Here is a 23,019-nt window from a genome sequence, read left to right as displayed (position 1 = left end):
AGCTGCTCACATTGCTGAGCAATTACATGTTAAGTTGAATGCTCATAGGAATCTTATTTGGCCTCTGATATTGTCTCTGAAAACAATTCCATTCATATTCGTGATTTTAGACATCATCTTACACCTCTATAGGATGGGGGAAAAGTCACCTCTTTTATAGTGATTGCCACAAATCTTGCATTTTCTCTACTATGTTTCATTTTGGCTAAGAGAGCTATCAGAACTTGCCACCTACAAGTGGTGATTTTCAATGCAGTTATATTTAGGCCTCTGTTAATTTTCCACTGGTAGATGTTTGGGTTTCAATTCCTATATATTTGAAGGCTATCTACCTTTTTATCTCTTAGTAAATTTGAAAACAGCTGATGATTTTTTTCAAATTAAATATATATGTAAATATCAGGACTGAGAATAGTGAAAAGCATTCTATTGATCAGATACAAGGTTAGTAATTATAATCAAGAAGCAGTGGTTGAAGGTGGTTCTTAAAACACAGGAAAATTTTATCAGCATATTTAACTGTGTGTCAATTGTACATTGAATATCAGCAAAGAAGGCCAGTATGACACGTGTTAGAAAATATTATATATTAAAAAGCACCACATAGAATCCTGTTCCATGAATCTCAATTCCAACTAGCATGTATGACACAATAAAACATTTTTACATATTTCAAAGTCCCTTGGTTTATGCTTTTTCATTTGTTTACAAATCAGAGAATAATGATTAAAAAGCAAGCATATTCTCCTCAGTGTGGCCCTCCTCAGTGCAAACCTTCATGATGGGGAATGTACTGTGTATGTTTATCTTATTGATTGTTAAATAAAATACTATTTGGCCAATGAAATGGCAAGTTAGGCAGGACTAGGAGTCAAAGAGGATTCTGGGAAATGTAGTAGAGAAGTGCTGATCCAGGCAGGAAGTGACATAGCAAGGAGACTCATATTTAAGCGAAGGAGAAACAGGAAGGTCCCTCTTTTCCCCTCTGCTCCTGCTCCAGCGGCACGATGTGATCCACCGGCCAGGAGGGATGCCAACAAGGCGCCCGATAAGATAAGTCTTATAAAATATATAGATTTATGATAATTAAGACTGAGCTAGCAGATGAGAATCCTAGTCATTGGCCAAGCAGCTTAGAACCTAATACAAGTTTCTGTGCAATCATTTGGGCCTAACTTGGGCGTGCAGCTGGCATAAAGCTCACATGTGGCGGTGGGGCTCAGGCAGCATTTGGCAGAAAGATTTATCGTAACAGAATGGTGTCAGTGAGCAGGATGACCCCATGCCCCAAGGTTTCCAGAGAAAGAGGGAAACCTGCCACCCACCACAGCCTGCCCTGTCGGGCCGCTGAGAGGCATTGGAGCAGCTTCCATATGTTCGCTCCGTCCCAGCGCTCTTGTGCATTGTACTCGGCACTTCTGAGATGATAAAGACAGATCCAGATGAAGAAAAACCTCTAAAGGTTTACACTGCATTTAAAAGTATATGTAGGTTTGTGAGAGAAAAAATAACAGGAGGAAATAGAGTAACTGGTTGTGGTGGGCAATGCCGGTAGGATTTGCTGAAGGAAGCAGAGGCAGGCAGATTTCCACAGAGAAACCCTGTCTCAGAAAAAACAAAGAAACAAAAGAAAGTAAAAGTAGAATAGTAAAAAAGCCACATAAAGATGGAAAATACACAGAGAATCTGGATACTTCATGCCATATTGTTGTCTTTCAATTGTTTGATTGCCGAGGAAAGATTTACCGCTGCTAAAATACATTTGATTATAAATGCTGCTAAATTAATCCAACTTATACATTTTAAAAATGCTCTAACTTCAAAATTTAAGTTTAAGGACAGGCTACTTAAAAATAAAGGTTTTGCTTATATTTCCACAGAAAATGAAAAGCTGTGGATTCCTTCCAGACAAATATGGTTTGATCAAGCAAGACCCCCTAAAGCTCAGACGATACAGCCTTACAGACTACAAAAACAAAGACTTGGTCAGGTTTCTATGTTTTATCATGATCCGAATGGTATATGAACATCGCCTCCAATCAGCAGGAAGCAGTTTAGAAAGAACGACGCCCATATTCCCAAGTATTGTTTATAAATGTTTATTTTCATTTAAATGGGGTTAGTTATAATGATAATGAGCATAGTCAATCTCTTTTTAAAGAAAGAAAAGGGGACTAGGATATAGGAATGAATACTTTAAATTGGTAAAGATTTTCATTTATTGATACAACTTTAAGGTCGATTTTGTGATATGTATATGTCTACTCTTGTTTAGGTATTGTGTTTATACAGATCTTTTACCTATAATCGTCATAATTTATAATTAGGTTATTTAGGTTTTCTAGATATAGATGTATTTCAGATGGTTAGGTATTCTTTGAACCTTTCAAAGACCTACAGAAATATGAAATTTAAATGGTTTAGGGTTTTTCTTGGTAGTGAGACACAACTGCTCCTGGCACACCAATTATGTCAGAAAGGAGGATGGGCATTGAAGAAACTCATTATGGAATTTGCTTTCAACATGGCAAGATTAGCCATTTGGGCAAGAAACTGCTCTTGCCTGGACTGTTTGTTGCTATATAAACTAGACATACAGGACCCACAAGAAAGTGACTGCTGAACTTACAAACAAGACAATACTAAAGGGTTCCTGTTAAAATGGAGAAGTGTGCCAGATACACTATGGCCTATGGGCTGAAGATGGATGCCCCAACATTACAGAGGAACTTTGGGTGACTGTCCAAGTAGTGAGATGTCTCTGTCAATTCTAGAGTTTATATATTTTCCTTCTGTCGTCTTTGATAGATTTGAAGACAGATAGTTATGGTTATAGTTTTCTTCAGTTATTATAAAAGATAAGTTATCCTTTTTATTTAGATAGAAAAGAGGAGATGATGGGGAATGTACTGTGTATGTTTATCTTATTGATTGTTAAATAAAATACTGTTTGGACAATGAGACAGCAAGTAGATAGGACTAGGAGTCAAAGAGGATTCTGGGAAATGTAGTAGAGAAGTATGATCCAGGCAGGAAGTGACATAGCAAGGAGACTCATATTTAAGCGAAGGAGAAACAGGAAGCATCCCTTTCTCCCCTTCCTCCTCCAGTGGCAGGATGTGATCCACCAGCAAGGAGGGACACCAATAAGGTGTCTGATAAGATAAGTCTTATAAAATATATAGATTTATGATGATTAAGACTGAGCTAACAGATGAGAATCCTAGTCATTGGCCAAGCAGCATTGTACCTAATACAAGTTTCTGTGTATTTATTTGGGCCTAACTCGGGCAGGTGGCTGGCATAAATCTCACACGTGGTGGTGGGGCTCAGGCAGCTTTTGGCGGAAAGATTTATCGTAACACCTGCACACACTTTACAAAGAAACTCAATGCACTCTAGGAAGTATTAATGCCTCATGTCATGCTCAGAGGCCAACCAGATGGCTAGTGATATGGTGACTGAATGTGAGATGTACCATGCCATCTCATGGTGCTCTGAAGAAGAGCGAACAAGGATGCAATGGTTAGTGGTACAGCATAAAATTAATCGCACTATGATATTATTAAAATAATTTTCGTGTTTTTCTAATTATGACTGCTTGCCTGTGTGTGAACTGATGTATAGTGCATACTAGAACTATTCAGTAATGTAATCAACGTTCTAAAAATAGGCAAGATGCTTGAAAGTAAAGGTTATTATAAGGTTTGAGTGTGGAAGTTAAATAGCACAAAATGTCAATTGGACTTTGAGATTTGTCTAAAAAGTCATCAAGCAATGGGAGTCCTGCTTGCTTTGCCATTTGTGCTTATATTGATTAATTGTAAGATTAATAAATTGTAAGCTTTAAAAATCCAGAAAGGAAAACACTGTTAACCACACACAGGCTGAATTTCATAAAGTTGTTTTTAAATATGCTAATATTGCTGAAATTAAAAGTAATTTAAAAGAATAACCATTTGGCCCACATTGACTACAGCTTGGTCAGTGGTGTGCCGATGAATCTAACACCCAAGCAATAAGGAACAGTGGGTAGGGTTGCAGTTCCCTCCCCAAGTTATGGGATGATAATACTCAAAGGAATGATTGCAGAAACATTTGTAAAAGAACTAGGGCACTGTTTGTTTCCTCCAGAGCCTTGCCCTTCAAATAATGGTAAATGGTTTGTAATGTAGTGGTTCATCTCCCTTCTTAACGGCGCATACTGGGCATACTTCTGATTTCCTGTCTTAATGAAGAATATATTTGACATCGTAAATAAGGACAGAGAAAATGAATATATTTAGTGTAAAGGGCACAAACAGAAAGTCAGATGGAACCCTGAGGATTTCGGGGATGTTGTAACAATAGACATTTTGTTACAACACCTAGAAGTTGTGCAACAGTACATATCAAAACCATATACTTGAATTCCTGCTGTAGTGTAAGGCAATTCTACCTTGCACTCCCTCAAGCATGTCTTCCTCTTCTGACAGTAAAACACAAGCCTTTCCTGCACAGGTGACACTCTGACCTAAAGCACAAACAGGTGACACTAGCACGCACTAGAACTATATACCCTTGGGAAAGTACAAAGTCACTGAACTGTCGATGGAAACAGTTTGGTTGCTTTTCACCATATATGTGTCTGCACAGCCATGCTTACTTAGCACTATTCACAGTATTTATGGCATGGATCTGCTAGCTGTCTGTCAACAGTTTAATATAAAGAAAGTGTGGTGCCTATGCATAGATGAGTCCATGCTGCCAGAAATACTGAAATTATGTCATTTGTTAGAAAACACATACAACTGCATCTTCATATTGAACAAAAGAAGCCAGACATAGAAAGAAAAGACGTTATTTTTTCCTCTTATTTGTGGTTCATAGGATTCTGTATGCTATGGAGGTTAAACTGATGATATATGGTCGTGCATTTTACATGATAGTACTTCCACAGCCATAAGTGTCATTCTCTGTGTGGAAGTGATATCATGTCACCCAGTGCACCAAAATCTATCACAAAGTTAGGCTTCATGACTTGTCTATATCCTAGCCTTAGCAGAGGTGCTCCTTTCAAGGTTTGGAAGTCATCAGCAAGAAGCCAAGGAAAGGCCAGACCTCTTTCAGAAAGTTGAAATCTTAAAGAGAATGTTGTTCTAACAGCAAATGGACAATGGCATATTGGGAGTGATCCAGGAGGAATTTAGCTTCTGGAGTCTATGCAGCAATCACTCTTACCTGCTGAGCTCAATCTCCAGCTCCTTTGCCTGACGACATAAAATCGCTGACTAAATGAAACAGCTGTCTTATTCTGTTATTGTAGATTTCCTTTATAAATTTTAGATTTGCTTCTATGCATATATCTCAAAAACATCTTCTACTGATTTGCTTCCTGATTTTAATTTTCTGAATGGTGCTTTTCAAAGAGATTTTTAAAATACAATAGAGTCTTGGAGGTTGTTTTTATTCCTGTTTTTGAGAATTTACTGGCCCCAAGAACAGTGAATTCCTTCTCATGCTTTGTAATTCCAGGCTTTGTGCTTAAGCCCATGGTCCATTTTGAGTTTCTGTTTGCCACACAGATATTCAGCACTAGCTGCCTTCTGCTGCTGCTTAGTTCATAAAACTCTGATTCTCACACTGCCCTTTGCTCCCACTCAAGGTTTTTATGTCCTAAGTAGCATGTGGTAGATGTACCTATCTTTGCCCAGAGACAAGCATCAACTGTATCTTCTAACATGGTTTTCTGCACAGTGTCCCTTAAAGATATCCTAGAAGAATATGCCCTAGGTCACCATATACAGGATGGTGCCACATTGGGGAATAATCTGTTCTTTATCTTTTTTCCCTCAGGTTTTAATGCTTTCAATGTCTTGATCCTCTTGATCTGAACTTACTAATTCATTTATGAAATGAGAAATTTTTGAATCACTACCCCATCACCTTTGTGTTCTCTCTCTGTTTTCTGTCATGAGATGTGCCTGGATACTGTAGGCCCTGAGCATTTTCCCATGAATCACTTTGCCTTATTGTTTTCTAGGATTGATTTCTGAGTTCTATTTGTATATTTTCTATTGAAATGTCCTTAAATCCACCAATATTTCTTCTGAATATGGAAACAAACATGAATCTATATAAAATATATTTTAAAAGATACACTTATGGTACAGTTATATTTTGTAGAAAAATTTCAGGACATTGAAATAAGGAAGGGGATTTCAGAGAAGCTCCTCTAACATGACATGAAAACACAAGAGAAAATCAAAATACAGAAACTGGATTCCATCAAACTGAAAAGCATTGGAGGAGGGAAGGGAACGGTTGCCAGAGGTAACAAGAAAACCACAAAATGGGAAGCATCATACACATTACATCTAACAAGGGTTTGACGTTCAGAATATAAGGGAAACTAAAAGATCTCAATGGCAATAATCCAATTAAAGTGGGCTACAGATATAAGTGAGATATACCTGAGAACATGTATAATGGTGAGCAGATAATTGCTAAATATACTCAAGATCATTAATCATTAGAAAATAAAAATCCGAACCAAAACGAGATATCACTTGCTCCAGTAAGAGTGGACAGTCAAAGAGAAGGTGAGGAAGGATGATGAATAGGACCTACAGACTATTCATTTTTAGTTATTTGAAGAAACTGATTTTCATGGCAATTGTAGAAGTTGACATATCAAACATTAAGAAAGTAAATTGGCATTCCATTTCCAGATATTTTCCAAAAGGCTTACATATTATAAACATTATGATATAGTCTTTTAACATATATATATATATGTTATCATGTTAACACACACACACACACACACATATATATATATATATATATATATGTTATCTTCATCCATATACCTATCTGATTATATATTGCTATATCTATATTTGATTAAAAACCGAGAAAATTAACCCAGTGATTAAATTCTATGTAAAACACCCTGTCCCAGCAGTATGCCAGACACTTGAGAAAACAATAAAATCAAACAAATGAACTGATAACCAAAAAGGGCTGATAGCAACTAAATAAAGTTTTACAATTAAAGTTTACAAATGTGATTGCATTGCCATACAAAGGCAGGATGAATGCAAGCAACCAGCAGTGCATGTTGAGTGTGATGTAGTCTCTACCTCATTCCTTGTTCCAGGTTGAACTATGAAATGAAAATTGAACTAATTACTATCTGAAGACAAAAATATGTTGATTACTTGGACTTTACTTTTCATTTTTAAAAATTAATTTTTAGCTCCTTCAATTGTTTTTTAAATTTTATTTTTTATTATTTTGTAATTAATTTTTTTTTAGTTCAAATTAGGAACAAGCTTGCTTCACATGTCAATCCCTTCTCCCTCCCCTCCTAACCTCCCACCTGCCCCCCACCCCATCTGCCCTCACTCCCCAGGCAGGGTAGGGCCCTTGATGGGGCTCTTCAAAGTCCACCACATCATCCTAGGTTGGGCCTAGGCCCTCCCCCATGTGTCCAAGGCTAGAGTGATCCCTTCACATGGGATGGGCTCTCTCTCTCTCTCTCTCTCTCTCTCTCTCTCTCTCTCTCTCTTTTGGTTTTACGAGACAGGGTTTCTCTGTGTAGCTTTGGAGCATATCCTAGCACTCGCTCTGGAGACCAGGCTGGCCTCAAACTCACAGAGATCCGCCTGCCTCTGCCTCCTGGGATTACAGGCGTGTGCCACCAACTCCGGGCCTGGATGGGCTCTCAAAGTCCCTTCTTACACCAGGGGAAAATACTAATCCACTACCAGGGGCCCCCTATAGTGCAGAGGCCTCCTCATTGACATCCATGTTCAGGGGTCTGATTCAGGCCTGTGGTGGCCTCCCAGACAGCAGTCTGGGGTCCATGTGCTCCCCCTTGTTCATGCCAGCTGATTCTGTGGGTTTCACCAGCCTGGTACCGACCCCTTTGATCTTCGTTCCTCACTCTCTGCAACTGGGTTGCAGAGTTCAGTTCAGTGTATATCTGTAGGTGTCTGCCTCTACTTCCATCAGCCACTGGATGAGGGCTCTAGGATGACATAAAAAGTAGTCATCAGTCTCATTATAGGGGAAGGGAATTTAGGTTATCCTCTCCACCATTGTGTAGATTGTCAGTTCATGTCATCCACGTAGGTCTCTGGAAATATCCCTAGGGCCAGATCTCTCCTTGGACCTATAATGGCTCCCTCTGATATGGTATCTTTCATCCTGCTCTCCTCTATTCTTCCCCCAACTCAACATTTCTGCTCCTCCATTTCCTCCTCTCCCCTCCTCTTTTCCTCCTCTCATTCTGGCAGCTCCCTCTCCCCTACACTCATGCTCCCAATTAGCTCATGAGATCCTGCTCCTTCCCATTCTCTGGGATCCATGCATTATTCTCTTAGAGTCCTTCTTGTTTCCTAGTTTCTTTGGTGAAGAGGATTGTATGCTGGTAATTCTTTGCTCTATGTGTAAAATTCATATATGAGTGAATACATACCATGTTTGTCTTTCTGTGACTAGGTTACCTCACTCAAGATGGTTTCTTCTAGATCCATCTATTTGCCTGGGAAATTCAAGATTCCATTGCTTTTTTCTGCTGAGTTTTACTCCATTGTATAAATGTACAACATTTTCTCTATCCATTCTTCAGTTGAGGGGCTTCTAGGTTGCTTCCAGGTTCTTGCAATTGCAAACAATGCTGCTATGAACATAGTTGAACATATGTCCTTGTTGTATGGACATGCATTATTTGGGTATATGCCCAAGAAAGGGATTGCTGGATCTTGATTTCTAATGAAAAGATAAAATTCTTTCTTATATCCTTTAGCAAGTTCCATGGATGTCTCCCCATGTCCCAATTCCAGTGGTGATGCTTCATCAATGAAGGGTGACCTAGGCACAGTACACTCATGCTACAGGGGCAGAATAGCCTGCTGGCACCAGAGCTCAAAATAATTACATCTTGTTCTTTACAAGAAAAAATGTTTCTGCTTTTGTTATGTTTAATCTTGAAATTAATCACTTTGAAAACTCAAGACAGCGGCAATAAAGAAACCCAACCAACTCTACAGCAGCAAGTGATGCAAAACTATGATTAAGATGCCTACATATGTCCAGCATGTTTGATAAACATGTTTAGCTCTAAAATAATGGTTTTGTGGAGTTGCTGTTTCAAAGCAGAGGCTCAAGAGACTCAGGGAAATTCTAGCCTCATACACAGTTACCAGGGCTGCTCAACCTTTCAATTCCATGTTAGATATTTAAGTGAATATGACAGGTGCCAGGAAAATGTCACCATCCTAAAATCATCCTACATTCTACTTTGGACACTGTTTAAAGAACTGGACTCAAGGCAGAGAGCTCCCCAGTCTCTCCCCTTTTCTGCTTTGCTCTGAGGCCTGTTGTAATATGAAAGGACAGTAAGCTTCCCACTATGGCAAGCACAGGGTTCTTTGTGATTATAGATGTCTTTGTGCTCTTAAGAAACTAAAGGGCCCTGCGAGCAATGCAGACTGAATTAGTACATTGTAGATAAAAGCCTGAACTCAAAGCACCTTGCTGAAAGGTAGAAGATTCTACCAGCTTTGAGGAGTTGCTTTCTCTATACTGGGGCCTGAACATTGTTATTGATTTTCCAAAGAGGGCTTTAAAAACTGTGATTATCTACAGTGTAGCAGACCAGTTTTTCTTAAACTTATGCTGAATTTCCTTTCCTTCTCCCTTCTCTATAATTCTGCTTGATTGGCTTCCTATTTTGCTTCCACTTTTTCTTTCAAGAAGGCCTTAGCCACTTTGGTAAAACACATGAAGTAACCAGCATCTGGCATCAAGCTGAGGTGGGGCCTCCTGTCTCCTTGATTGGTCCTGTCACACTTCTTCCTGTACACCATCTCACAAATGTCCTCACCCCATCCTCACCTTCCCACTTCCACACACCATCTTTGCAAAACTTGCTTATAAATGGAGTGTCACCACACAGTCTCCCTGTCCAATGTTCCCATGCTTGTCCCCATACTGCTGTCTCCACGTTGCCTACCCAATATTCCATCCCCCTCACATCACAGCGGCCAGCAGCAGTGTCTGTATTTTCCCGTTATAGTTGTTTGCTTGTTTGTTTTGGACTAGGCGAGGAATGTGGGGCCATTGTATCTACAAAACAGCTTGATAATTAAGAATTGACATATCTGCTTGATAACCAAAGAATTTTTTTAAGCACGATTTCCTTTTGAACAAAATACTGGGTCTGTCCCATGCGAATTCTTTCTTGGCCCACTCCAGAAATCTACCTCAAATTGTTTGAGGCTCTCTAGCTCATCTCCCTCAACTTGACTATGAACTGATAATTGAATAATAGAAGCTAAGATTATGATCTTTTACACACATGGTACCTTGAAATGATGATAGGGATGGTGTCAATTCTCATTTTAAAGTGGAAAATTAAACTGAACAAATTTAGCTTCTTAATTGGTGTGTATGTGTGTGGTGTGCGTGTGCATGCATGTGGGCACCCGTGGGCTTGTACACATGTGAGTGCCGTACTGAATTCTGATGTTGTGGAATCTCTGAGAGCTGTTATATCTCCTCAAAACCTAGAATTCACTAAGGAGGAAAAGGCAAAACCTTTGTCCTTTGTCCTCCCTCAAATGGCAACAACTATGGTCCAGACGGGGAAAATCTAGCACTCAGATGGAGGTTACCATTGGAGGTAGGAACTCACAGCAGAAGCGATGGTGAGTTAGCTGTTGAATGTTGTGTCTGTTCTTTTAGGATCAAATAACAGCAGTGTTCAGTGTCCAGGGGACCTGAGAATGCTTCAGACATTGTACTTGGAAAGAGCAAAACCCAACTGACCACAGTGCAAGAGTTTTTGTTAAAATCTTTTTCTTAGGATCCAGGAAGCTGCTGACCTTGGAGCATGAATCATTGGGTTGAATTAAAGAAAAACATATTCCCTCAATGGTAATTGTGTTTATTTCTTCATCATATTTGTAATGCATAATCATTTCATTCACTATCTATAAGAGAAGCTAAATCATGTATGGTTATTTTACTAGTGAGAATCTAGTGTTCAAATCTCTCTCCTTTATTGGTCATTTCAAGCTTTGTACAGCACACGTTTGGTCATATGCACCTGTCTCCGAATCTCAGATTCACTCCCCCTTCCCTACCCAATCAACTTTGTATCATTTAAAGTAAAAAGTTCAAGTCCAATTTGTGCTGCTAAAACATTCCACTGAAGCCTATTAGATATACAAGGGACTGCACTCTTAGAGAAAACCGTTTCTCCTGTACCTGGCAGCCAACAATTGCCAACAGCTCCACTAGTGGGAGTGGGATTGTGTGCTCAATTGCCCTCTCCACTCTGGGGTTTGCTGCCGTGTTGGTTTGCATATATAAAAGAGAACATATATACTGGGCCCTCTCAGTATACACCCACAGTCTAGGTTTGTAACAGAAGAGCGGTTTGGAAAGAGTGTAAGAGTCTGTGGAGCATGAATGAATGAATACAATGAAATGTGTTTTGGACACAGGAGGGCAGCTGCAGGTATGAACTCACAGAAACTGTGACATATGCACATAACCTATTATTAGTCTTTAAGAAATTGACTACAGCCTTGTTCAGAGTATATGTTCCTTGCAGAATGTTATTCTTCACTTTACAAAGATCCATGCTACAAAAGCTTTGTTGACTTGGTCAAAAGCTGGCCCTTTGTTCAACTCTCTTGTGTAGGAAATTGTTAGTTACTGGCAAGGTTGTAAGTGGGGGAAAATGACCTTTTCAATGAATGCATTACCATTCTCACTCTATTGCAGCCCTGCCTAAAGAGACCCATGAAAGAGGATACAGATAATTTACATTTAACAGGCCCCTAGGTCAAGTGATTGGCATGTGGTTGTGATTAATTAGCCTTGCTGTATATTTGTACTATTGAAGATGAGTAGTTCATTCAGTATCCAAACATATACATGTAATGATATGTTTCTTACTAAAAATATGTCAATTATTTCTAATTACTTAGTGTTTACTGTTTTTGAAACAAGGTCTTTCTATACAGCCCAAGCTGCCCTGGAAGTCTCTATGTAGTTGCAATCCACCTGACCCATCCTACCAAGTACTGGGATTATTACCTAGTGGCAGGTAGTGTTGAGATGATGGACATCAAATCATAGAGGGTTACTTTGTCTCTCATGGTACATTGGACAATGGTTGAAGAAGAAGAGGGAAGTACCTGGAGGTGATATTCTGCAAACATTGATTTGTACAAGGAACAGCATTCCACCACAAAGAAAGTCAGGAGAGCCATGATGAGCATTGCCAGTGGAAAGCGATTTCAGTGTACCAACAGAAAGAAAATTAAAGCCATCTTCTTACCAATCTTATCTAGTATTGGCCAAGACAGGCAATAAATTACAGACAATAAAAACCCTGAAGTTGCTAAGTACTATAGAGTAAAAAGAGAGGAAAACTTTAGAGCAGTCCTGGTTGCTGGAGGATGGAGATACAGACAAGGTTACATTAGGAAAAGAGATGGAATCAAGATAGGTAGGAACGCTGAGAATTGGTCTCCTTGGGGCAAGAGCAAACCCAGTGCACTCCATAAATAGACTTGTTTTGCTGGATCCAGCTTAATACACACACAGAAATCTAGGATAGGAAGCAGAGAGTCATGCTAGGACCAGAATGTACTGTAGGTCACAGACCTGGATAATAACTGGGTTATGTGATGGGAACCTGTTGTAGAATTTTAAAAGACAGAATGGCATGGACTTTGGATTTGAAAGGATGATTTTGCTCTGAATGTAGAGAATGGCCTACAGAGGACTAAAAGAAAGATGTGATATTCCTCTAAAAGCTGCTGCATCTGTCCAGGTTTGGGATGGTCAGACATCTGTCGCTGGCAAAGGAAGAGTAGCAAAATGATCAGATTTGGGATTTATTTTGAAGATGAAGCCAAAATGGCTTAATGATTAACATGTGAGATGAAAGACAAGATCACAGGGAACCTCTATGTTTGGTAGCTCCGTGAATCTCACTCGGGACTGAGGACCACTGGGATCAGCAGAGAGAAAGAAAACTCCAAGCCCTGCTGAGCATGCACTAGTGTGAGATGCCTACTGGACATTCTGATGAAGCTGCATAGGGTTAGTGAGAGAATAAAACTAACATAACAGGAAAGAAGGGATGTTAATTTTGAATCTATGGGCATAGCCACGGCTTCTAAAGAATAAGGGGAGAAAAAATATGCCAAAAATAAAGAAAAAGTCAAAATATATTGAACCACCTCTCTTAAAATAATAATGATGATAATTGTGATAATACAAGTCATTTCACGGAGATAGGAGGACAAACTTAACATATGCAAGATCATACAAATGAGCAAATGGGGACTTGCAGAGGACCTTGTAACTCAGTGCTAGGTGAAGGGTTTTAAGAAGAACTCCACAGCCTCTGGTGAATATATGCTGTCTAACTTTAGTGATGAACACATCCCAGAGAAGACAACTTCCACTTAATAATATCAAAACAGGAGAAAGGAAAGGATGGACTTGAAAAGATGTATCAAGTGGAGAAACTTTTATTATTAAAGAAACAAATTTGCTTCTCTGAACTAATGTTTATTCACTAATTTCCATTTTTACCACCCACACAGCAGAATTGACCTACTCTAAAAGGTTAGGAAATGAAGGAAAATATAGTCTTAAGAGTGCTGGTTTATCTATTGAAACCAGGAGAGGAAACACCAGGATGTATAACAGGGGAACATGATATTCATTTTTCCTATGCTGCTCTTTGGCTATGTATTGATAGGATGTATCTTTCTCAAGGGTACTTTGGCTAAGTGTACATCTTGGGATGATACGTGAAGTAATATGAAATTCTGGGAAATTCCATTTGCTATGATTTCTCACTTAGTTCCTTGATGTTTCTGCCATAGGTAGAGTTATGAGATGCTCAGCAAAGCATTGCAATTGTTCCACAACCCATGCCAAGTCTGGACCTGTTTAAACTAGTTTTAGACAAGAGTCTTCCCAATTATGCGTTTCAGTCACTGACATCGTATGCCTTAGGATTCGGGTCTCTCATGTATCAAGCTTTAGTGAATATGAGTAGAAGAGCAGTGTTATTTGCTGTATTTATCTATATTCTCTTAGGTGAATGCATTAGGGGTGCCTAGATCTGGAGTCCTAACTCACACAAGGTGAATCAGAGATGTAGGAGGACAAACAGAGACAGACTTACTGGAGTGAGCACGAGGCAAGTGGCTCTTGTGTCTCCTTGGCCAATGCCTACCACATACACACTCAAAGTTGCTTAGCAACATACGCACATAGTTATTTATCCTACTGTTGTCAGCCAAGCTGTCCTGGTGACCTCCCAGGCAAACATACCATGAAGGTTGAAGGCATTGTGACAGGTGTGTATTTCACAGCTACAGTACAGAATGGGCTTGCCCATTACAAATGATCTAGGTCATTTGCATGGACGACTGCTGGGCCTGAGCCTTCAGCTGGGCCCTGCAATTTAAAGGCATCAATCAGCCATATGCTGAGAGCACAGTTGCCTCAGATTCTTTTCAGTGTGACAGCAAGAGACATTCATATCTGGGAATTTCTTAGCTTTAGTACTTGTGAATGAACTTTATTTCTTCACTACTGACAATAGAAACAACTTAAGACAAAGAAACATAATTTGAGTTGATTACTCTCTGTGTGTGTGTCTCTCTCTGTGTCTCTCTATCCCTCTCTCCCTCTCTCAAGTCCATGCTTAGATACATACTTAAATTCTTCTAGAACAAGGAGATATACATACAAAATAATTAATCCTTCCACCTTGGCTCAGACAGAAGAAAGGAGGCCTCTCTTGCATAAAATGAATCTGCACAAACCATGCAAGATGGAATATTTTTGCCTGGTCTTTGGCATAGGCCTTTCCAGTCAATAAAGGGGTTCAGGTAGAAGGACCCATTTCTCCAGTATACAGCCTCTCTCCTCAGTATGACTTCATATCTAATTATACATTCTTAATTCCTTTATTCTACTTGAAAGGCAATGCATAGACACTATAAATCTTAATCAAATTAAAATTAGTTACAATGTAATTAAACGAATTTGAAAATGATTCCCTGTAGAGGAAATCTTTGTGCAACGGAAGTAATAAATAGCCCCATTCTCTGAGTGTGACCACTCAAAATAATTGAATTGCTAGTATTTTGACAAAACATTTCATTTGCAGGGGGCCTCATGAATCACCTAGCGAACAATGTCCTGGCATGTTAATAGAAATGCTTAACGGATATTTAGATAGAAATTATTAAATCATTTACATGCATCCTTTTGTGTGTTTTGCACTAATTTGGTTGGTGGCTGGATGCCTGTTAAGAGTATCTCTTTATAATTTCTGTTTGTGGCAGCCACATTCATCATGCACTTTTCCAGTGACCCAGTTACAGTGTACATAGATGGAGCTTTCGCGCTGATGTCTCCTCTAACCCACTCCAGGGCAAGTGAGGGCTCATGGTACTCCATGATCAAATCTTCAGGTTTGAAAACACATGGGGATTTTAATTCAGCTCCCAAAGATCTCCCTAAATCCACTTTTTAAAGGTAAAATTGAGCATATGACAACTTCTCTTCTCCTTTATTTTTGTATTTAATTTACTTCCCTGAAGTTATAGCTTCCGCGACTTCTGGAATCAAACGGCACTTCCCAACTGCTTGATTTCTGCCAGAATGTGTACTCATGATCCTGTAGCCTCACATACCAAATATTTATTCTGCATTGAATAAAGTATCCAGAGAACTGTGAAGGAACTGGTAATTTTGATCAGTTCTGAATTTCGCAGAAAACAACCTAAGAATTTTGTAGCTCTTCAGCTGTACCTCCTCCCTGACTAACCAAACACAATATCCAAAAAAGGAGTAAAATGAATGGAGACAGAAATTTACCAGTTTTCCTTCAAAAATGCATTTTATCCTTTGATATTGGAGCATCAACCTAAATAGTATTTGGCTAAGCCCTTTACCTAACAGTTCGATACATGTGGTTTAATCTGTATTTTCATATAGACTGGCTGATGTGATATCAAAAGATGCGAGCACACTACACTGTGTGTTCTGGAAGTGCCCCAGTCTTACTCATTATTCTTTTCCTTGTCATTCCCAAATTCTTCTTTACAGTTGCAGTCACCAAGCTCAGTAGACAACTATCTTTCATTGTTGGGTGCACATGGACACACATTTCTTTCTCATTTACACGGAAGAGCACAGTATAAACATGCCATTGGACTTTATTTCACTTGATTTTACAGCCTAGAGACCACTTGTTCATCAAAAATATCTTTCTCCCTGATGCCAGATGCTTATGCCCACTGCATGTGTTCACTAATTGTTTTCAACCCCTTTCTGTAGTTGGACATGTGGATGGCTTGCATCATGATGGAATTATAAATTCTCATTCTATAACTTGGTGTAGTTTTATCTTTATATTATTGGGCTTAATCTCAATAAAATGTTTCTAGCTACAAGTCAGAAACTAAGCCTGTCTTTACAATTAGTACAGTTTTAACAAATTGTGTCTTTCTAAAGCTTTTCTACTTTTCTACCACATGCTACATCTGATAGTTCATTTTCCTGCTCTCACACAGTTGTAATAATTGTTATTTAATGAACTTTAGATATGAGAAATACCATGGTATAATTACATTTAGACATTTTCTATGATTGAATAGCTTTATAGTTTAATTTTATTTACTATGTTATGTGCACATATGTGTGTCTGTGTGAACTTACATGAACCATTTACATGCTGGAACCCACAGAGGCCATCAAATTTCCCTAGAACTGCAATTATTGGCAATCATGAGCTGCCATGTGGGTCCTAAAACATGAACCTGAGTCCTCTTTAAGAACAGTAATCACTTTTATCCATCAAGCCACCTCTCCAGGCCCCATAATTAAAATGTTAAATAGTCAGTTGCAAATACATGTATTTACATTGACTGTTACCCTTTAACGTGTTTTCTATCATTAACATCAACTTTTAAGTGATAAAATATTTACCTATCAAAATGGTTTCTGTGAATACTTATTTTATAAACTCATCATTACATTGTCTAATGAATTTAGTCAAGGGAGGATGGTTTGTAGATTCTACAGATGCTTTTTGGGTCACTCCATGTTGTATAACTGAACAGTCATCATGACCCTATCTATATTCAAATCTGGAGCACTCATGAATATGAAATTCCCTGAGAATAACTGCTCTTTGGTGAGAGGAAGTCACTAATACATTATATCTTTTGGATGAGCAATATGACATCAGTGTTCCAGGAAACTTCTTGTAAATTAATAGGTAGAGATATATCAGCATGGGGTTTGAATAACTGTGTGCATGCAAGGGTTCTGGCTGTAAAGCATAAATGAAATTCAGTGTCGGTGTAAAATTTGGAGTAATATTTTGACTTATGTTACTTATGGTACAGTTCAGAGTTCATTCAACATTTTCAGTAGTGTCATTATTTCCAATATATTCACTCCCCCCCAATCCTGGAACTCCACAAAAATTATTAGGCCAATGAGAGTCTTCATTCTATTGTATTAGTTATTATTATTATCTTAGTGCCTAATGAGTGCTAATTATACACAAACATTCTACCCCTTTGTTTTGTCCTAGGTTTGGATCTCTTCCATCATACTAGGAAATAATTTTATTTTTTTTCCATGTGGCACTCAAGATAATGGTCCTATTTTTTTTGAAAAGAGAACACTGGAAATTGAACAGTTTGTATAGAGAAACATTAGCTCATCTCCAACAGTATGGAAGATATTTCTCACAAATTATTTGAAGTAGTAGTGATGCTTTTAAAAACAAATGTGATGGCTGCCTGTGGCCATGAGAAAATAGGACTTCCAGAGAATAAATATATGTTCCCTCCTCATCTTAGAGCACCATCAGGTTTCTCCAGTAATATTCCCAAAATATTGGTTTTGGGAATTGAGGCATTTTGTTTTTCTGGGCCATTGACCACTGAGCTTCCAGAAAAGACCTCTGAATTTAAAATTTGGTTACATGTGAATTTAAAATGTTCTCATCTCATAATATAGATGAGAAAATATGTGACTCAATAACAGTTCTTCAAATTTCATCAGTTAGACTCCTGGGTGTTTAAACACAGTGATGCAAGCATTGGCTTTGATTAGTTCTTGATCACAATTAGTGTTGCCTCAATATGCTAAATACATAAACCTTTACAGAAAACAAATGTTTTAAGTTCTTTGTTAGCTTAACAGTATCAAATAGTTCATACATACTTTTATTTAGTGTTTTGAATGTGATGATCACTTATGGAAATCCCTGGTAGAGGCATTCATTACCATCCCAAATATCAAGTTGATGTTTGAAATTTACACATTAGGCATTATTTTATTGAGAATTGGCTCTCATGAAATCATGCATAATTCATACTTTATGTAATGTAATATGCAGGTTTTGGCATGCAAAGTGCCCTCTTTGGGCTCAGTTTTGAATGACCCAAAGACCTATATTGTCAGATACTCACAGTTCCCAAAGATTGACCTGGGACAGTGGCCCTGAGTCCTTTATTTCACATCAATCAAAATTAAAGACATAGACTCTCCTGGGCACATGCAAATGTGAAGCAGGCTTTATTGAGAATGCTACAGAAAAGCAAGACATTGAAAAAAATTGAGAAATTGAAGAAGATGAGAGGGTGGGGTGTAGTTCCTATAAAAGCTGAAAAGCCCTATTTCCTAATCCTTCCCAAACAATTCCACTAACTAGGGACCAAGCATCCAAACACATGAATCTGCAGTAGTCATTCTCATTCAAGCCATTACAGCTGTCTTTGCTCTCATAGATGCCAAGAAACAGGCATTTGTTTGTAGTTCACTTCTCGTCTATAGGATGGTCAGGGTTTCTTTCGTGAAGTTGGCGGAAACTTTCTTGGAAACCTGTACTCTCACCTGCATTAAAAGCTCGACTACTTAAAAGAGCCATAGTGTACAGCACATGTTTCCCATGAGGGATCAGGGTAGATGGTCTCATGGAAGCTAGTTAGCCAGGCAGCCTGCCAACACTGGCCTTGCTTCTCAGGTCTATCTTAGGTTCTGCTGGCTATTGCATACTCATCTGCAAGCTCTGTTTTTCATCACTCATGTTCCTGATCTCGCTACTATAACTTTCATGGATATCTTTTAGGTGGAATAAAAGTGATTAGTTTGGCCCTTAATCACAGCTCACACAGAGCTTTGGAGCCGCTCTTCCAAAAACTCTCACTTTGGTTCTCCAAATTTTCATCCTTCCCAGTGTGCCCAGTGCGCTCAGGGCAGAGAAGTGATGCTGAACTTCTTTTACAAAGTGCATGTAATCAGAAAGTCTTGAGACAGCTGCTGGGATGCAGTGTGAGACAGTTACTCTCACTGAGTGACCTGTGGGACAGATAGCCTGAAGGGTCTGCTCGGTATCATCTATTCCCAGTGGCACTGTTTCTGGTCAGCTCAACCACTTAGAGAGATCTCTTGTATCTAAGCTAAGTGGCTAAGAATATATGGGTGAGAAGGAAGGGATAAAGTGATGATGCAGCCTCCAAACAATAGTTCTCCCATCATTCCCTTTACTTCCTAGGTTCTTGTAAGTATTCTTTTCTACTCCACCTTTCTCTATAGTTCATTCTTTTGCCGTGATTCAGGTGTGTTGGCTTGAATCAAGTTGCTGTATTTCCAAATCAGATAATGCCTTGGTACAGGAGCCTGTGTGTAAGAATCAGCCATTCATGAACAACCCCTCCATCTCATCCATTAATCAATGTCCAGGGCTGCAACTCTAGCAGGTCAAGAAAGTGACAGACAGGTGAATTCAAGTTCTCTGCTTGGCTTTGGACACAGCAAAAGATGTGGAGAAAGTAAGTTTTCTGTCAGATTGTTAAACATGCCACCCACTAAGGCACTCCTTCATTGTCTCTGATGACATGAAATGCATGCAAGTTTTTGTAGACTTCATAGGAAGGAATGAAAGATCTGAATGTTTCTAGGGAAAGAGACTTGCTAATCCCAACAAGAACTAGTAGGTTTTCTAAACCAAAGATCTGCTTGCCTCTGCCTCCTGAGTGCTGGGATTAAAGGTGTGTGCCACCAACGCCCAGCCCCAAGCCTGCCTTTTTAATCACAGGTATCCTAGCACCAAGATACCACATCTGATCCCTTTGATTATATCACCACTAAATGGCATGTAAGCACACACTATGGCCATGTTATCTTTGAGCATAATCAATTTTCTTGGGATAAGGTACCACTATGTGTCCAGATTCTTTGGTCCTGGCTTTATCTTTGAACTATGCTTCTTAACACTTTGTCCTAAATATCACAGATTCAGTTGCTTATCAAAATCAAAATTCTATTGTACATATTCTCTATATTTGACATAAATTTATGATAAATTTAAAAATCAGTGGGCTTTACTAGGTAACTTAGAGGTTATATATAAGCATAGTTTAAAATCATTTGAGAAATTTGTAGAGTCCAAGTATCATGACAGAGTTTTTTTTTTTTAAGTCGTAGATCATACCAAAATTATATTCAAGTAGAGAAAAATTGTGATTGTGGGCTAGCTTTTAAGTTCACAATGTACAAAAGGATGCTGTCCATATTAGTCAGACTTCTCCAGAAGAACTATAGAGAGTATAATTAACTCTAAGGGACAACTTGCTAGATTGTCTGAAATGATCAGATGTTTAGATGCTCCAGTCTGCAGGCTGGAGGACAGAGCACCCAGTAGCTTCTTAGTCTGTGAGCTGCACATCCTAACACTAGGGGATCTGATGGCACAGGCCCTCACTGGATGAAATCCTGGAAGACCCTGGGGATCAAATGGTATGAGTCTATGTTCGAAAGCTGAATCCATAGGCAACGGGAGCAGCAAAATCCACACCTACTGAATATCAGTCTAGCTTGCAACTTGTTCTTTTTCCACTTTTTGTTCTGTCTAGGCTCCCAGGGTACTGGATTGTGCTATCTAAACCAAGACAGGACTTCCTTGCTCACCTCACTTCGTTACATGATAGTCTCTTTTGGAAATACTCTCATGGACACACCAGACATGTGCTTTAGTGATTTCCTACACATATATCTAGTCCTGGCAATAACTGAAAGTAACTGTCATGTCCTCTGCTAAGGTTAATGTGCCAGCCAGATGGAAGTGTTTAAATACTGAAAGTTCTTCTTTTGTTTAAAAGCCACCCAGACTTTGAGATTTTTTTTTAAAAGAGGGGGTAACGTTCAAAAGGGTACTGAGTAACTTTTTTATTCTAATGGGCCAGATAACAAATACTTCAGCCTGTAATGGTCTTCAGGTTGACTGTTTATACAACATTTAAATCATATGGCTAAGCAGACTTGTCTAGCCTAGACTTTCATATATTTTTTTTTGTATTTTTGAAGAAATATTTGAAGAAAGCAGTAGTAGGAAGAGTCAAAACTGGGATGATATCCCCAATGAACGAAAATTTAAAAGTCTCTTAACAAAGAAATTGAAATGATACACAAATGACTGTGTTTAACAGCTCTTATAGATGCCGGTGGGTGAAAGATCTGTGAGTGATTCCCTACAACACACATGCCCTTGAAAATACTCATTTATATTTATATTTTATGATAGTGATATTATAATACTTAATTGAGATAAATTTTTCTAGATTTCTTCAACCCCCCTTTTAAAAGAAATTCATTTATTCATTTCATATTTTACTATTTGAGTTTTACAGGGGCATATATTTTTGGTCCAGTTTTGTTTATTGATCCTAGGAAGAGTTTCCCTTTCATGGTTATCATCTTAGTCACTGTTTTGTTGCTGTGAAGAGACCCCATGGACATGGCATTTAATTGGGGCTGGCTTACAGTTTTAAAGGTTAGTCCATTATCCTCATGTCAGCATGTAGGAAGACATGGTTCTGGAGAAGTAGCTTGAGAGTTCTTCATCCAGATCTGCACTCGGCAGGAAGAGAGAGCCACTAGGCCCACTCCCCCAATGACACACTTCTCCCAATAAACCCATACCTACTCCAACAAGGCCACACCCCATAATCCTTGTCACATAGCACCATTCCCTAAAGACCAACTATTCAAACATATGAACCTATGAGGGTCATTTCTATTTAAACCACTATAGTTATCTTGCTACAAGAACCATAGAATGTAATAACTGGAAGCAGAGACTGAATGAGATCTGTGCCCAGAGTATACCCATAATTACAGCAGAGAGATAACCCCTATGAGACTGATAAGGCATAATGCTAAGTGATTGACACTGGCCCCACTCATGCTGCTGGTCTGTACTGAGCATCTTCTCACTGTTCCTTTGACCCATCCCTGCTGATCGCAATGGGAGATGAAAACACCGAGCTCCTCACTCACAGTGGCTTCTGCATGTTCCAAGCTGGTTTTGCTTCTGCTGCCTTTGGAGCTGTGTTCCTTAGCCATCGTGAGGGGCATCCCTGACACGAGAGTATTGTGGTGGGCGTGGGCCAGAAGGACTCCTATGTGGCTGAAGAGGCCAGATCAAGAGGGATATTTTAACCCTGAAGTGCCTACTGAGCACTGCATGGCCAGCAACTGGAAAAACATAGAGAAGATCTGGTGCCACCCCTATGACCTGGTCCCTGGGCAGCATCCAGTGCTTCTGACCAGTGCTCTTGAGCCACAAGGCTAACAAAAATGATACAGATAATAATTGAATCTTTCAACAGCCTAGTCAGCTACAGGGACTGGCTGGTGCTACAGCACTGGTTGGTGCTGGCTCTATATGACCCTGGGGACACCACTGGCGTTGTGGAATCTGGTAACATGGTTCACACATACAGTGTCCTTCCACACACTGCCTTGTGTCTGGACCCTGCTGGCAGGTACCTGACGATCTGCTTCATAGAGATCCGGGCTGTAGCCTCATTCAAAAGCTGAAAAGATTGGTGGCAGACGTTAAAGGGAAGCTGTATAGCCAGGTGGTGGTGGCACACACCTTTAATCTCAGCACTCAGAAGG

This window comes from Cricetulus griseus (genome assembly GCF_003668045.3).
Source record: "Cricetulus griseus strain 17A/GY chromosome 1 unlocalized genomic scaffold, alternate assembly CriGri-PICRH-1.0 chr1_0, whole genome shotgun sequence".
Lineage (NCBI taxonomy): Eukaryota > Metazoa > Chordata > Mammalia > Rodentia > Cricetidae > Cricetulus > Cricetulus griseus.
The sequence above is the reverse complement of the archived record's forward strand: the minus strand, read 5'-3'. Positions refer to the sequence as shown.